This window comes from Macadamia integrifolia, chromosome 2 (genome assembly GCF_013358625.1).
Source record: "Macadamia integrifolia cultivar HAES 741 chromosome 2, SCU_Mint_v3, whole genome shotgun sequence".
Lineage (NCBI taxonomy): Eukaryota > Viridiplantae > Streptophyta > Magnoliopsida > Proteales > Proteaceae > Macadamia > Macadamia integrifolia.
This window is the reverse complement of record NC_056558.1, coordinates 16,501,006-16,518,918: the sequence shown is the minus strand read 5'-3', so window position 1 is coordinate 16,518,918 and position 17,913 is coordinate 16,501,006. Positions and strand designations below refer to the sequence as shown.

Here is a 17,913-nt window from a genome sequence, read left to right as displayed (position 1 = left end):
TCTATGTTCCGCATGATACCTGTTGTGTTATCCTGGATGTGGAATTGTTCCGGCCATCATCAAAGTGTGAGGGTAGCGGCCAGAGATAAGTATGTATTCCTCCCCTGTGGGGAGGGAAAGGGCTTGGATTGATTCTATCCTCTCTCCTCTCTTTCTCTTTCATGAGGGAGGGGTGTGTCGTGTGTGGTTACCCTACAAGCCCCACATCAACGTATCGCCGCTTGGAGATACATGGAGGCCTATTTCGCAAGAGTGTAAAATTCATAATTTGATACGAGGGTTTGATGATGGTCCAATACAGGGATCGAGATCATATAAATGGGGGTTTGGAGTCGCCACCTAGGGTAATGGGCCTAGGACCCTGGGGTGGGTCCGATTCCTGAGAAAAGGGTCCGATAATTGGTCTAGTCTAGAGATTTAGGATAAGTGTCAGGTTGTAAAATTGGAAAGGTGTTAGGCACCCATTCTACCCAATTCGACCGGTCTTCCTACTAGATGCTTAAGAATGAATATTTTTCATAATTCTTCCTATTCTGCATGCATGGCTAAGTTATCACATATATATATATACATTGACTGAATTTAAATGACTATGTACACTAAAACAAAGTCTACATTGAGCTAATTCTGTTGAGAAATTATACCTGAGCTTGACCCCTGTTTCGGGTCAAGAAGGGCAGGCCTCTAATTAATACCGGCTTAGACTGTCTTTTAGATTCTCCTAGCTCAGTGGAAGATGGTTTTGACCTCCAACTTCCTTTCTCGAGAGATGTTAACTGTGATGATATTCGGACAGAGTTTCGGCTAGGAACAGTTACTTTCGGATTTGGACTCAGACAGAGCTTCGGCTAGGAGAGGCTATTTCTGGATTTGGATTCAGATAGGACTTCGGCTAGGGAAGGCTATTTTCAGGCTTAGGATGAGGTGGCACTTCGATAGAGCTTCGGCTGGGGATAGGCTATTAGAAGGCTAGGCTAAGGAGCACTCCGGCAAAGCTTCCGCTGGGAATGGCTATTTCTAAAAAGATTCCAGGGGCACTCGGGCAGAGCTTCCACTAGGAACGGCTATTTTTGAAAAGAAATGGATTGACCTAAAAATGAATTGAAGATCCCTAAAGTCCCAAAGAACACTTTGAATATCCGAACAGAACTTTGGATCTTGACAAATATCTTTTCGTAGACCCAAAGAACCTCAAGGGGGAGGGATTTCAACTTTTGGTAAAAACCAAAAACACTCAAAGGAGGGAGGTTAAAAACATACTATTTTTGGAAAAAATGGACTGAACTAAAAACTTGGATTGAAGATCTTCAATGTCCTGAAGAACAATTCAAAGATCCAAATAAGATTTCGGATCTTGACGAAGATCACTTTGAAGACCCGAAAAAACTCAAAGGGGGAGGGGAGGAGGAGAGAGGGTAGAGCTTCTCTCTCTATGGGTGGTTGTGGGATTGTCATGTTGGTGTGTCAAATCTAAAGGAGGGGGTATTTATAGGATTTCTAGACCTATAGGGAGGAGAGAATTTTTTTGACCAATGGGAAAAAAATGGGGTTTTGGATTAATAGGAGGAGAGAATTTTTTAACCAATGGGCAAAAAGTGGATTTTTGGACTAGTGGGAGGAGAAAGAATATTTTAACCAATAGGGCAAAAAGTGGGTTTTTGGACTAATGGAAGATTGCGGTGTAGGTACGCTAGTGGAGTAATGCATACGCAAGTGGGTGAAGAGGCCAGTGGAACATAAATCCCGACCATTAACGGCGGTCCACAAGGTTGGGTCAAGGTGCATGAGGCATGATAGGCATGAGTGCACGAGTGGGTAGGTATGGTGCAAGGGTGTGCGGGTAGTGGTGCATGGGTGGGAAGGCATGGTGCAAGGGTTAGGTAAGCATGGTGCAAGGGCTGGCCTGCACGCGCAAGAGCTAGCCTGCAACTGCGCATGGGCTGGCCTGTGCATGCGCGGGGTGTGCAACAAGGGGAGCGAGGGGCAGAACTCGAGGGCACATGGGGTAGCACACAGGGCTATGCGTGGGGCTTCTAGCTAGCTGGCCAGCACACGCAGCATGCATGCAGGCTGAGCTACTGGCTGGCTAGCCAACGCTGCAGCACACGTACAAAAAAAGTGATTTTCTGGTGACAATTGCAGGAGATTCGATGGTCCAATTTTGACATGCCATATATTGTTAGAATTATATTTCTGAGTACTATCCATCTATATGGTCATCACGACCGGATTCCTCCGTATATAAAAAGTCAAAATTGAATCCTCTTCTCTCTCGTGTGGGGTTTCCATGGTTTTTTAGGTAGGGGATGTTTCTGGGTTTTCTTAGTGAATCATCATCTCTGTTGATCGGAAGTCAAATATCGCATCTAAGATCTGTATCTCATCATAGCCAGAGGAGGGTGATAAAAATGGGTGTCTACAGAATGCCCCTTTTTAGTCGAGGCCTGTGCCAACAACCGAAGGGCAAGGTAAAGAATGACCACATTTTGTCACTTGGAGCATATACTACTGTCATTTTGCTCATTGATGATGGAGTTGAAAATGCAATAGGTAATATCTCTTGACTACTTTAAAGTTGAGAACTTACCTGAGCTACCGATCGTAGGAAAGAAATTTGCTGCTCTTCCAATCCTACAAAAGGTGTTAGTACTTAAAAATGTTCTTCCTAGGCTGGACTTTCATCCACCAGTCCTAGGGATTGATTCACCATTTGCAGAGATTTGAGCCCTCCTTGCAGAAGAATTTAGTGTATGAAAATGTTCTTCCTAGGTTGGACTTCCATCCGCTAGTCCTAGGGATTTAGTCTATGAGCTTGGGTCACTCGGAGCTGATACAAAGAGATTGGGCCATCTGGGGCCGAGTTAATGAAATTGGGCCACTTGGGTTTAAGCCATTGAATCATGAAATTTGACTTTTGATTGAGAATCTTGATTTTTGCTTTTTGATTTGGAATCTTGCTCCTTGCTTTTGATTTGGAATCTTGCTCCTTGTTTTTGATTTGGAATCTTGATTTTTTGCTTTTTGGATTTGTATTTTGAATTTTGACTATGAAAAATTCCTTTACCCGTTAAAAAAATTTTGACTTTAATTTCCTCTTTTCCATGTGATATAATTTTTACTGACCACATGAATTTGAATTTTGCTCTCCCTTTGATTTTTACCTTCCACTTCCATCTGATATAATTTCCACCTACCACATGAATGTGAGTTTTACCTTCTTTTTTATTTTTTACTTTCCATTTTTATGTGTATTTGAATTTTCAACTACTACACGAATTTTTACCTTCCCTTTGATTTTTATTTCCCATGTATCATAATTTACAACTACAACAAAAATAATTTTGAACTTGGTATTTGGTGGTAAGAATCTTTGATTTGCACATTGGGATTGGAATCTAATTTTTTTTTTGGAAAATGAATCTTTTACCCATAAAATGGTCCCCCTCTCCTTTGTTTATTCCTCATTCTAACTTTTCTGAGTAGGGAACGATTTATGAGTGAGTGAGTTCGGGTTTTTAGAATCTTCTCGAAGATCCAAACCATTTCGCATTTTCCCAGGTTTCTTTAAATTTTTTCGAAGATCTTTAGGTTTTCCTTGAAGTTCTTCATTTTATTCTCGAAGATCTTCATAGTTCTTGAGGAAGTAGTCATTTGGAGAATTTGACATTCTTGTGGGATTTTGTGCAAATTAGAAAACTTTTTGGGGTTTTTTATGATTTTAAAAAATATGGCTGAAAATAGAAAGAGAGACTTGTGGAGAAATTCAACTGGAGGATTGTAATAGTTCTTTTCAAAGAGATGATGGCCTGGCCGATTGGTACTTCGGACAGACTCTCCATAATAGTCGAAACCATATCTGCAACTCCATATGGGGTTCTTGGGTAAGTCTTTACATTTCATTCATTATCTATTATTTTTTTTTTTTTTTTTGCTTGTTTGTTTTTTTTTTATTATTTTTTTTTATTTTATTTTTTTGTTTCCATTAGCGTGAAGGGAGGGAACTACCCACCTTGGCCTTGTATGGCCATCCGAACATGGTTCGGTCCTGGTACAAGATACTTCCTCATAGAGTGAAGGAGATGGTTAACTCATCCTGCCTGAGTCTTTTAGCTTTCATAGAGACTCAAAAATTTAGTCCAACATTGGTAAGGGCCTTGATGGAGTGATGGTGGTCGAGTACTCACTCCTTTCATCTTCCTGTTGGTGAGATCACCATCACGCCTCTGTGCTTTTATGCCTTGACTGGCATACTGTTCGGGGGGAGACCCTTGATTCTTCTTGAGATTCTGACTGTCAGGGAGTTCACAAAGTTGACAGGCATCAACATTACAACTGATCAAACACATATCCACCTTGGTGAGATTAGTGCACGATGGTGGAGAACCAGCCTAGGGGTAAACCCTGGTAACATAGCACAAGTGACCCGTTCTTTTCTATTGTTTACTGTGGGTTAGTGTGACCTCCCGGGAGGGGTAGACATTTGCCTGGTAGCCTTCTTCCAGAATCTTCAAGAGGTAGGTTCTTGGGATTGGGGTAGGGCCGCCTATGCATACCTCTTGCGGACCCTAGACCTGTTGTCAAATGTAGATCGAGGTCTCCAGGGAGCAAGCTTCATCCTCTAGGTATTTTTCATTCTTGTATGCATTTCTCTTCATTTGGTTGCATTTTCTTACTTTGATCTTGCAAATTAGCCTTGGTGCTTTGAGCATCTAGAGATTACAGCTCCTAGACAAAGAGATCCTCGAGCATTATTTTCCCCATAGTTACGAGGTGGGGAGACAGTCGGGTACTCAGGTTCCGACGCCATCCTCCAGGGACCACTGCTCCTTCTCTTCTGAATGGCCTTACAGAGGTATGCTGCATTTGTCATTGAATTCCCTTCTGTCCTGTGCTGTACTTAATTCTTCTTGGATTTGTAGGTCACTTGGAGGCCGTTTCATCCTCTCACATTCCCAAACTTTGATGAAGTTGGTTCTGCTAGATACCTATCTAAGAATCGGGTCCTGTTTAGGGGTATATGGGGACATGCCTAGTACTTGGGTGAGAGAGTCATACCCTAGTGGTCTAATTTCAAGTCATGCCTCTCTCCCTATCTGCCTCCTTCCACCATGCATTGTCTAGAGCATATCCTCGTAGAAGAGATTGAGAGTTTGGCTGGTGGAGTATGGGATGAATCATTCCTCGATTGGGATAGGGACTATAGAGTCTTCCTTGAGGAGGAGATAGTATGCACCCCTCTTGGTCCTGAAGGTCAAGTGGTATGTTGCCCTTTCTTGAGTATTTTCTCCATACTTCAATTTCTTTTTGTTTTGGTCTTGACTAATGTTCTTTTAGGAGAGAACACGACGTGTAGATCTTTCTACTGTTCAGTCGCAAGTCAGTGCAATTGATCCTTCACAAGCTAGACCCTCTACTAGTGCGGGTGGGTCTCTCAGAATAGCCAACATCCCCTTCCGTGGCTTCCCAGCTTGGTGCTACCCCAACGTGGCCAATCCTAGCCTCCCTCATCTTCTGGAGTGGAGAACAGATGTAGAAGCTTCCCTTGGGTTGCCCATTCCTTATGACTATGTGATTATCTGACCATCCTTCAATTTAATTTCGACCTCCTCTGGCTGACATGCTCTTTCTCAGGTGTCTCCAGAGGTCTATTCTAAGATCAAGAGGATGCATCATGGCTTATGTGAGGTGATGATCGCCAAGGTATTTTCTACCTATTTCTTTTTCTTTTTGCCCTTTTTCTTTCATTATTATTCTTCTTGATCCTCTCCTATATTCCTTAGGATGGAAGGATTGTCTCCTTGGAAAGTGTTAGGATTTAAAATGTAACCGCAAGCGTATGGATCAATGTAGCTACGGGTCGAACACAGAGAGAGCAGCCACTTTATTTTTGGCTTCTTTTAATAATGCGAAAGTGAACCGGTTAATGGTTATGATCTAAACATATGTATCTAAAATAACGTCCTAACCATTCGTCATCTAAGAATTTAAATACGCAAGTCACGTAATTAAAATTAAATAAATAAATAACTGAAAAAAAAACAACCCACGCAATTAAAAAGTAATGAAGGAAAAAATGCTGAAATAAAAATAAAGCAAAAGAAAGGGGATAAAGCTAGAGAGAGGCTCACAATTAGGTTTCTCTACTTAGCTCGAGTGATACATCATCATATGAGCTTCTCTACTTGACCAGAGAGTCACTATTACAAGGGTTACTCTACTTGGCTTTAGGGAAAGGGGGGCAATTAAAATAAAAACGAAAAAAATAATGGTTCTATGTCTAGAAGGGGCAAAACCAACACATACACTAGCCATAAACCTTGGGGGAAAGGAAAACCAATAATGTAACAACTGAAATTAAAATCCTAAAATAAGAAAGAAAGGGTAGTCAGAAGAGGGAATGAGAGGGGGAGAGAAGACTATTGAAGAAGCCTACCTACCTGAATCAATGTTTGAACTTGAAAGCTTGAGTGATTTGTGATACTGTCAATCCTAAAAATCAGATCTGGAATTAACCAAATCTGAAATTTCTAGGCCTAGAGAAAACAAATCTTGAAAAAAAAAATTGAACTTGAAAAAGAGATGCTCCACAGCTCGTGATCTTATCATCTAGATTTAAGCCTAGAACTATAACTTAAAAATTACAACTCAATTGCATAAATCATAAACATAAAAGACTGAATAAAAATAAAAGAGTGCTTGCATTAATTAAAATAAAAAGATATTACAAAAGTAGTTAAAGCAAAAAACAAAGAAGAACTAAAACTAAAGAGAGAGAGAGAGAGCAACAAAAAAAAACCCTAGAAAAAGAATGAAGTCTCTTCCCTCCTCTTACATGAGTTGTATTTATAGGGAATTGGGAGATGGGGTAACAAATTTCTCTTTCCTAATAAGGAAAAATCCACAATTGGTAGGTGAGATCTTTTGAGACCAAAAGTGCTAAGGTGGAGGAAAGAGAAGAGAGAAATAAACTTGGAAAATTTTCCTATAATTTTTTTGCTTATTTTTTTTCTTTTTTTTATTATTTATTTTTCTCTTCTTTTTCTCCCTCTCTTCAAATCTTATGCACAACCCTTGTTGCTCGATTTTTTTTTCTTTCCCTTGGATGATTTTTCTTCTTGCTACATGTGATTTGAACAATCTTTTAGTGATGACGTAGAGGAGAGAGAAGATTTGAACAAGATTTATTTCTCCCTTTTTTTCTTTACCCCTCCCATGATTTTCCTTGCTTTGAAGATTTAGATAGTCTTCTAATTTGATGTGGAAATCCCCTCCATGCCCTTAGTACTTTAAGTGAGTGAAAAGCAAGAAATCTTCAACAAAATTCTCCAAAAAGAAGACAACAATGAGATTCAAACTTGAGACCTCCTAGTAAGCAAGGGAATTTTGCACACCATAGCTCACCAACTATACTAGATAGTTGTTGTTAGAGGGATATGACGCCCGATAATACTTAAGCCTTTAAAATATAAAACCTGCAAAAAGAGAGTAAAACCCAAAGTAGTTTCATTCTAAATATGTAAAAATGCATGCTTTACTACTTAGATTTTACATATAAATGTGCTCATCAGAATTGCCCCACACTTAGACTTTGCTAGTCCTTGAGCAAAACAGAAAAAAAAAAACTAACATGTAAATAATAAAAAACCTAACTCACTTTCATAGAAATCACGGTTGCACTTAGAAAGTGCAATAAGCCTTTAAACCCCTAAGTCACCCCTAGTGGACGAGTTGTGTATCGTGGGTATTTACAGTGAATATACACCCAAAATTTAGAATAAATAAATCCCAACCTTTGCTAAAGGTGAAGGCCACACCGATCTGAAGCAAAGATAATTCCTCTTACAAGGAACCCCCACACTTGAACTTTTATTACCCCATATCAATTCCATGTATTAGCATATTTCTTAATTTGGAAATCACCTCTTCTCTTCCAAAATATCCTTATCTTAAGGCAAAACCACTTGTGAAGAAATAGGAAACCAAAGACTAAGGCGTTGGAGTGTTTTTTACCAAACATGTTACTAAGCATTAATGACATTTGCACATTTTTTCCCTTTTTTCACTTAATAAACTCTTTTCTACTCCACTACTTATGGCCTGAATGACATGGTGGAGCAAACGCCAGACACCCAAGTTATTATGTAACTTCGCTTTTTGCATATGCCCACATAGACATTTTTTTTTTCAGAATTTTCCTCCCTAAGAGTTTCGATCAAGTCACCACGCATCCTAAGGTGCAATGTCCTATCTAGTTCCAAGGGAATCAACTCTTACTCTTCTTTATACCACATTTCACACTTCATTTAAAATTGTGCATTTTGTCAACTTATGCCAAATTAAAAATAAGGTCTCAACTCCAAATTAAGAGTACAAGGAAACCAAAGACTTACATATAATCCAACACCATAAAATAGGGGTCTCTTATTTTTCAAAAGAAAGTCTCATCTCAAGACACAGACTAGTTTCTTTCTTCTCAACAGGATTTTTATACATTCAAAATGGGTACCTTAATTAAAACTTTTATTTTCATACATCAAGCAATTGAACGGTATGATCATTAGCCAAAAGCCAAAATAGAACTTCATCCTTAGCAAGCTCAAAAACAAAAAGAAAAACAAACAAAACAAGTGAAAAAAGCAAAAACTGGTTTTTCTCTCCTACACTTAAGACATCCAATGTCCTCAATGTATGGAAAGAATTAAAAATGAAGACAATGTAAGGGGGTCATACCTAATTAAAAGTTAGTCATTAGTGTAAAAAGGTTCATGGAGATCCATAACCTCTTCACTACTAGTAATAGAAAAATCGAGGAATGGTTTCAAACGCTAACCATTAACCTTCGAAATTACCCTTGTTCCTAGATTCAGAATCTCCACAACCCCATAGGGATATACATTATAGACAATAAATGGGCCATCCCATCGGAATCTAAGCTTACCAGGGAAAAGATGCAATCGAGAGTTGTACAATGAGACCTTATCACTAATTGCAAAAGATTTACACAGAATGTGCTTATCATGGAAGGCTTTGATATTTTCCTTGTAAATCCTATAATTTTCATAGACATCATTCCTAAGTTCCTCCAACTCAGATAGTTGGAGCCTACAATGAATTCTCGCATCAAACAAATCAAAGTTGAGCTTTTTGATGGCCCAAAAGGCCTTATGCTCCAACTCAACTGGTAAGTGACAGGCTTTTCCATACATCAAACGGTAGGGAGACTGACCAAGGTCGGTCTTGAATGCAGTCCGATGGGCCCACAAGGCAACAATGAGCCTAAGGGACCAATCTTTAAGGTTAAAATTAACAGTTTTCTCCAAAATTTATTTGATCTGCCTATTAGACACCTCTACTTGGCCACTAGTTTAGGGGTGATAAGGGGTAGACAACTTATAAGTGATCCCATACTTTTTTATTAAGGCCTCAAAAGGCCAATTATAAAAATGAGTACTCTTATCACTAATTATTGCACGTGGTGCTCCAAAACGTGAAAAGATGTTCTCTTTGAGAAACTGGACCACCACTTTTTGGTCATCAGATTTACAAGGTATGACCTCTATCCATTTAAAAACTTAATTAATGGCCGTAAGTATGTACAAATTCTTAAAAAAATTAGGGGGAATGGTCCCATAAAATTGATGCGCCATACATTAAAGATCTCAACTACCAAAATGGGATTGAGGTGCATTATGTTCCTCTTATTAATATAGCCAAAAGACTGGTAGGTGGGGCCAACCTTGTAAAAATCAAAAGCATCTCTAAAAAGAGTGGGCCAATAAAATCTGCTATGGAGAACCCTAGTGGCAGTCTCTTAAGTCTAAAGTATCCACCACATGTATGATAATGGAAAAAAGAGAGAATGAAATGTTGCTTATGATTAGAAACACATCGTCGGATTATCTGATCTGGACATATCTTAAACAAATAAGGATCATCCCTAAAAAAGTACTTAACTTGGGAAAGGAATCGATACCTATCTTGGGTGGACCAGTGATCCAAAGTCACACCTGAAACTAAGAAGTTGACAATGTCAACAAACCATGGTTCACTAGACACTGCAAGTAACTGTTCATTTGGAAAGTTCTCGTTGACTGGAGAATCGACAGTCAAGGAATTGGGAAGCCGGGATAAATGGTCTGTAACTAAGGGCTCATTTGATAACGTTACCAGAAACGTATTTCTGTGTTTTCTTGTTCTCAGAAACAAAGAAGCGGCATAAATACAGTTTGGTAAAAGTGTTCTGTTCCACTTGTTTCTTGAAACATAAATTAAAAATTATAACAATTTATGCTTCAAGAAACATGAATGACGAAACAAGTTTCACTTGTTTCGCTCGTTTCTCGAAACAAAAATGGGGCACAAAAATCGACTCATCCCCGATAAAACCGACCCCCTCCCTCTTTTCCCTGTTGAAGCTTCACTGCTTCACCGTGTGGTCGGACGGAGCTCTGCTTGTAGAATCACCTGTGATTAAGGAAGTGGTCGGTGGAACACCTTCCTCATCACCCTCTTGAACAATACGGACCCTTCTCCTTCATCATCCTCGTGAACCCTAGGGTTTAGGGAAGTGTTATTCATCTAGAAGAAGTCCGATAACCAAAGGTCATTTCCATAGTAACGCTCGTCCTACCACCTGTGCAAGAAAGCATTCTTCAGCAAAAACTTGTGCGAAAGATTCGAGTACTCCTCTGCTCGTCTGCAACCTCTACCAATTCCCTCCAAGTAATGCCTCACCTCAACTAGATTTATCTCCCATGAACCTCTTCTGTTGTCCTATCAGTTGCAGAGATTCGTTCATGGAGCAGATTGATAGAGAAGGAGATGCCAATGGTAAGGCTACATAAGATGGTTAATAGCTAACCTTCTACCTCGGATTAGGTTCCACACAAGGTTCGTTCGACTTCAAGTACTGTAGATCAAAGTTCTACAGCCTTCGATTCCCCTAATCTTGCGTTGATTCTCCATAACCCTGCAAGGTATGACTTTCTTCTCTCAAAATCCCAGCAAGAAACCCTAAAAATCAGGCCAAGCGAATGAATTAGGATATGTTTCTTCTTGCCAGCAAGTTTAATTTCTTTTTTTTCCTTTCCTGTCTTTATTATGAGATCATTAGGTTTTTAATGGAAGATTTTCAGACCAGTGATAAATCGATTTCTCTGCACAAAGATGTGTATAGAATCCGAGCATTTGTATGATTTCTTCTTTGTGCCAATGTGAGAAAATGCCAAAATCTGGGTGGGTTGTTTTTCCTCTACAATTTCGGGTAGTAATCAAGAAGAATTTGTGAGTATATATTATTTTGACATTGCAGAATTTCCCGATTGTAGTAGGCCTATTGGTTTCTAACTCAAGTTCTCTTTGTACAATCAGCCACAAATATACTGTGAAATTGATTGTTTGCTACAGAAACATTTGGAGAAACAAGGTTTATCAAACACCCAAAATTTTGTTTCTGTTTCCAAAAACGTAAATTTATGTTTCTGCCATTTCTTGACACAAAAACGACAGAAACATTATCAAACAGCGCCTAAGTTTTAAACTTTTTTCCTATCCCTAACTTCCAAATCAAACTCTCGTAAAAGTAAAACCCACCTAATGAGATGGGCTTTGGCATCTTTCTTTTGAACTAGGTATCTTAGAGTGGAACGATCAGTATACACCACCATATGTGGACCAACTAAGTAATATCGAAACTTTTTCTAATACAAACACAACAACTAAAAATTCTTTTTCAGTGGTTGTATAATTGAGTAGTGCATCATTTAGGGTCCTACTAGCATAGTAAATGACAGTGGACAACTTATTAATCCTTTGACCCAAAACCACTCCTATGGTAAAATCTGAAGCGTCACACATCAGTTCAAAGGTTTAGTCCAAACAGGTGGTTGAACAATGGGTGTATTGGTCTACTCCTTCTTAAGTTACTTGAAGGATTCTAAGCATTCTTTAAAAAACTCAAAAGTTTGATCTTTGACAAGTAATGAAGTGAGAGGTCAGGCTAACTGACTAAAGTCCTTAATAAGCCACTTGTAGAAGCCCGCATGCCCTAGAAAAGACCGGACGTCCTTATCAGATTGAAGAGGTGGTAAATTATCAATTAAATCCACTTTGGCACTATCTACCTTAATTCCTTCCTTGGATATTACATGGCCTAAAATAATACCAGATTTAACCATAAAATAACATTTCTTCCAATTCAAAACAAATTCTTAGATATGCACATTTTCAAAACTAAGGAAAGATGATGAAGACATTCAGAATAGGAATTCCCATTAATTGAAAAGTCATCCATAAATACTTTTAAGAATTTTTTGACCATGTCTGAAAAGATGCTCATTATGTATCGTTGGAATATAGCAGGGGCGTTACAAAGCCTAAAGGGCATACGCCTGTAAGAAAATGTTTCATATGGGCATGTAAAAGTGGTCTTATATTGGTCCTCTAAAGCAATTGGGATTTGGTTATAGTCAGAATATCCATTAAGAAAATAATAATATTCATGTCCCGCTAATCTCTCTAACATCTGGTCAATGAATGGCACTAGGAAGTGGTCCTTCTAGATTGCCACATTAAGTTTCCTGTAGTCTATGCATCCTCTCCACTCTGATTGGACACGAATTAGAATCAGTTTGTTATTGACATTGGGAACTACAATAACACCAGACTTCTTAGACACTACATGAACTGGGCTTACCCATTGGCTATCAGAAATAGGATAAATTATTCCATGATCCAAGCACTTTACGATCTCCTTTTTAATGGCTTCCATCATCACTGGGTTAGCTCTTCTTTCCGAGTTAATTCTTCTTTGGGGTTCTGTAGATGGTTTGAAATCCTCCATAAGATGTATATGATGTTGCACAATAGAAGGGCTTATACCCTTGATATCAGCCATGGTCCAAACTAAGGCTTCCTTATTGTCTTTTAATACTATAAGTAATTCCTCTACCAGGCTAGAAGTCAAATATGAAGAAATTATTACTGGAAGAGTTTGGTCAAGCCCTAGGAAAGCATACCTTAAATTAAATGGCAACTCCTTAAGATTTAGCTTTGGGGGTTCAAATATGGAAGGTTTGGGAATAGAATTGGAAAGGGGTCCTAAGGGCTCCACATGTGTGTGAAGACTCAAGACTTCAGAAAAGAAATTTTCACTATCATCGTCCATCTCATCCATAAACTCTTGGAATTTTGAATCAAAATCAATATCAAAGTTGGTAGTTAAATCATCAGAAAATCCTAGAAAATCCTCAAGCATATTGATCTCTTCTTCTATATGTGGTTGCTTGTTTATCCTAAATATGTCAAACTCAACAGTTTGGTTGCTAAAAGATAACCGTAGGAAACCATTCCGGCAATTGATTAGTGCATTATTGGTAGTAAGGAATGGTCTGCCTAGGATTATGGGGATCTCATCCTTGGTTGAGAAGGGTTTGATATCTAAGACAATGAAATCAAAAGGAAAAATAAATTCTCCCACCTTTAGTAAGACATCCTCAACCATAGCTCCAGTGGCTTTCAATTTTCCTAATCCTAATTATTTATACACATGGTAAGGTAAAAGATTCACACTTGCGCCAAGGTCAAGTAAGGCATACTCAATGTAGGCATGGTCAAGTAAGCTATAGTAGAGCTTCCTGGATCCTTGTACTTGGCTACTATAAGCTGAGTAATTATGGAACTAATGTTACCTGCTAAGAACACATTTTTGGACACATTAGTGATACATTTGTGAGTACATAAATATTTTAGGACCTTTGTATAAGTAGGGATCTGGGATATGGCATCCAAAAGAAAGATGTTCACTTCCACCTTTTTGAAGGCTTCTAAAATTTTATCTATAGAAGTAGTTTTCTTTTTGTTTACTGAGTGATTAGGAAAGGAGACAGGGGGAACATAAGGGCTATTAGGGATTTGCTCTTTTTTTGAAAAATCATGTTTGATTTCCTCAATTAAATCATCTTTAGTTTCAGAAGAATCTTTAGGTTCATCAAATGAACCTAGAACAAGAGGCATACTCATGTCCTCAACTGAAGGAAAGTTAACAGGAGTAATAGATGAGGAAGATTTAAGAATACTCTATTTGTACTCTCTACCACTCCTAAGAGCATAAACAACATTACCTTGGTTGGATGGCCTTTGTTGGGTCTGACCTTGTACTATATTCAGTGGTGCATTAGTTGGTGCTTGTGAACTAACAGGCTAATGATGCCTAAGGTTAGGCTCTGGTTGACTGGGTAAAGTTCCCTTCTCTCTCTTATGCATAATTGAGACAACTTGGATGAGTTCTCTTATAATTTTGATGGCTTGTCATGAGGAGGGCCATATTTTTTTTCAAGTAACTTATTCTACTTGCCTCTCCAGTGTGGGTAAACCCAGGGGGTTATTGATAAAATGCTAAGAGAGGGGCCCAAGGAAAACTAGCCTGAGGTCCTACATTTGGCTTAAGAAAAGTATTTTGGAAAAAATATTATTGTTCACAGCGAGGCCTTTGGGGTCCAGGTTGACCTTGATTACTAAAATTGGAAGGCCCTGCTTGGTTGCCCTAATTCCTAGAGAAATTTGAGTGATTTCTCCATACTGGATTGTAGGTGTTACTATATAGATTATTCTGATATAAGGCATTAACACTATCATTAGAAGTGCCCCTAGAGGTGTTGGGGCATTTTTCTATGATATGTCCAGGGGACTGACACCAAGCACACATCTTAACCAAGTTGACTAATGATGGCTCTCTAGGAACAATAGCCTTAATCCTCTTGATTAGGCTATCCAAATGGGTTCCTTGGCTACTATCTCATCCACAAAATATTCTTTTCCTCCTATGGTTCTTTCACTCTCTTGGGTTGATTCCCACTCATGGGTTTTGTCAGCTAAGTCAAGTAAGAATTTTCATGTCTTTCCTTCATCTGTAAAAGATGTGAATCCCTTAGGGTACATAAACTCTATCATTTGTTTAGTTGGGTAATCAATACCCTCATAAATTATTTAACAAAAATGCCACAAGTCTAGGCCATGGTGAGGGCATTCTTGGAGTAGATCCTTGAATCTCTCCATAACTTTAGAAAATGACTCACTAGGCTTTTGCCTACACTGAAGGATATCACTTCCAAGCTCATTGGTCTTGTGAGTTGGGAAAAACTTCTTGAGGAAGACAATTGTGAATTTCTCCTATGTGGTTATGGAATTTTTGGGTAACTCATACAACCACTACTTAGTTTAGTCTTTCAATGCAAACGTTATGAACCTAAGCTTAACAGCATCATCAGAAAGCTATTGAAATTTAATTAGAACACAAAACTCTTCAAATTCCCTTAAAAATAGGTATGCATCCTCAGAGTTCAACCCATGGAAGTGGGGCAACATAGTGATGTGCTAAGGTTTGAGCTCAAAATTATTGCCCTGGGCTTGTAGTAGAACTATGCAGGAAGGTTGGGCTATTCTAGCAAGGTAGAACCTATCTTTCAGAGATTTAAGTGAAGGGTTTTGCTGTTGGTCTCCCATATTGAAAGGTTTTAAAGAGAGCAAACATATATGGTCACTACTTATTGGATCTATTCTTTTTAATTGATTCTTAGTATTACGTACCCACCTAACACTCATGCAATAGAAAACTACACACAACTAGAGTAAGATAAGCACAAAAGAATGGAAAGAAAAATCTTTTTTTTTTGATTTTTTTTTTCTTTTTGGGAGCTTACCGGTAGGGATATTGGGTTGCTCAATTCAATTCCTGAGGTACTGCTACAGGGCAAAACCTGTCTTTATCATATTGTGAGGCTTGGCCACCTCCACCGATACAACTATTATTATAAGTTGTTCTTCTCAGAAATTCAATAGAAGAAAAAGAAAAACAAAACAAAGCACTTCAATTTACCAAAAGAAAGTGAAAAATAACACGGAACTATCTCCCCGGCAACCGCGTCAAAAACTTGTTAGGATTTAAAATGTAACCACAACCATACGGATCAATATAGCTACAAGTGAAACACAGGGAGAGCAGCCACTTTATTTTTGGTTTCTTTTAATAATATGAAAGTGAACTGATTAATAAATGTGATCTAATTCTAACTACTATTCTAAATATATGTATCTAAACTAATGTCCTGACCATTCGTCATCTAAGAATTTAAATACGCAAGCCATGCAATTAAAATTAAATAAATAAATAACTAAAAATAAAAAACTCACATAATTAAAAAGCAATGAAGGAAAAAAATGCTGAAATAAAAATAAAGTAAAAGAAATGGTATAAAGCTAGAGAGAGGCTTACAAGTAGGTATCTCTACTTAACCCGAGGGATGCATCATAATATGAGCCTTCCTACTTGACCAGAGAGTCACTCTTATAAGGGTTACTCTACTTGGCTTTAGGAAAAGGGAGGCAATTAAAATAAAAACAATAAAATAATGGTTCTATGGCTAGGAGGGACAAAGCCAACATATACACTACCCATGAACCTTAGGGGAAAGGGAAAGCAATAATGTAACGACTGAAATTAAAATCTTAAATTAAGAAAGGAAGGATAGTTAGAAGAGGGAGTGAGAGGGGGGAGAAAAGACTATTGAAGAAGCCTACCTACCTGAATCAATGCTTAAACTTGAAAGCTTGGGTGATTTGTGATACTGCCAACCCTGAAAACCAAATCTGGAATGAACCAAATCTAAATTTCTAGGTCTAGAGAAAACAAATCTTGAAAAAAAAAAACTGAACTTGAAAAAGAGATGCTCCACGGCTCGTGATCTTGTCACCTAGATCTAAACCTAGAACTATAACTTAAAAATTACAACTCAATTACAAAAATCATAAATATAAAATGTGAAATAAAAATAAAAGAGTGCTTGCATTAATTGAATAAAAAGATATTACAAAAGTGATTTAAGAAAAAATAAAGAAGAACTAAAACTAAAGAGAGAGAGAGAGAGAGAGAGAGAGAGAGAGCAACTAAAAAAACCCTTAGAAGAAGAATGAAGTCTCTCCCTTCCTCTTACATGAGTTGTATTTATAGTAAATGCGGAAGTAGGATAACAAATTTATCTTTCCTAAATGGAAAAAACCCACAATTGGTAGATGAGACCTTTTGAGACCAAAAGTGCTAAGGTGGAGGAGAGAGAAGAGAGAAATAAACTTGGAGAAATTTTTCATAATTTTTTTGCTAATTTTCTTTTCTTTTTTTATTTATTTTTCTCTTCTTTTTCTCCCTCTCTTCAAATCTTGTGCACAACCCTTGTGGCCCGATTTTTTTTCTTTCCCTTGGACGATTTTCCTTCTTGCTTTCTGTGATTTGGATAATCATCTAGTGATGATTTGGAGGAGAGAGAAGAGTTGGACAAGATTTAATTCTCCCTTTTTTTTCTTTATCTTCTTGCGTAAGAAACCCCTCCCACGATTTTTCTTGCTTTAAAGATTTGGACAATCTTCTAATTTGATGTGGAAATCCCCTCCATGCCCTTAGTACTTTAAGTGAGTGAAAAGCAGGAAATCTTCAATAAAATTCTCAAAAAAAATGACAACCATGAGATTCGAACTTGAGAACTCCTGGTGAGCAAGGGAATTTTGCACACCATAGCTCACCACCTACACTAGATAGTTGTTGTTGGAGAGATATGACGCCCAACAATGCTTAAGGCCTTTAAAATACAAAACATGCAAAAAGAGAGTAAAACCCATGGTAGCTCCATTCTAAATATGTAAGAATGCATGCTTTACTACTTAGATTTCACACATAAATGTGCTCATTAGAGAGCCAAGTCAGCTCCTATCAGCAGGAAATTTTCAAGTAGGATGCACTGATTCAGGATATGACACAAAGGTTGGAGCAGACTAGACTAGCATCCGTAAGTTCCCTAATACTCCATGAGGATGATTTAGAGTATGGTTCAAATGATAACTTTACTTCGTAGGGAACTATTTTTG

The 17,913-nt window shown here is 38.1% G+C and overlaps 1 non-coding gene and 1 pseudogene across 1 annotated transcript; one reads left to right on the top strand and one right to left on the bottom strand.

Moving 5' to 3' along the window:
* Positions 1-8,885: 8,885 nt before the first annotated feature.
* On the bottom strand, positions 8,886-12,176 carry LOC122061704 (annotated as a pseudogene).
* Positions 12,177-15,007: 2,831 nt separating this feature from the next.
* LOC122072459 lies at positions 15,008-15,114 on the top strand. The gene has a single exon (XR_006138473.1). It is a non-coding gene; the product is annotated as a small nucleolar RNA R71 (small nucleolar RNA).
* Positions 15,115-17,913: the final 2,799 nt, after the last annotated feature.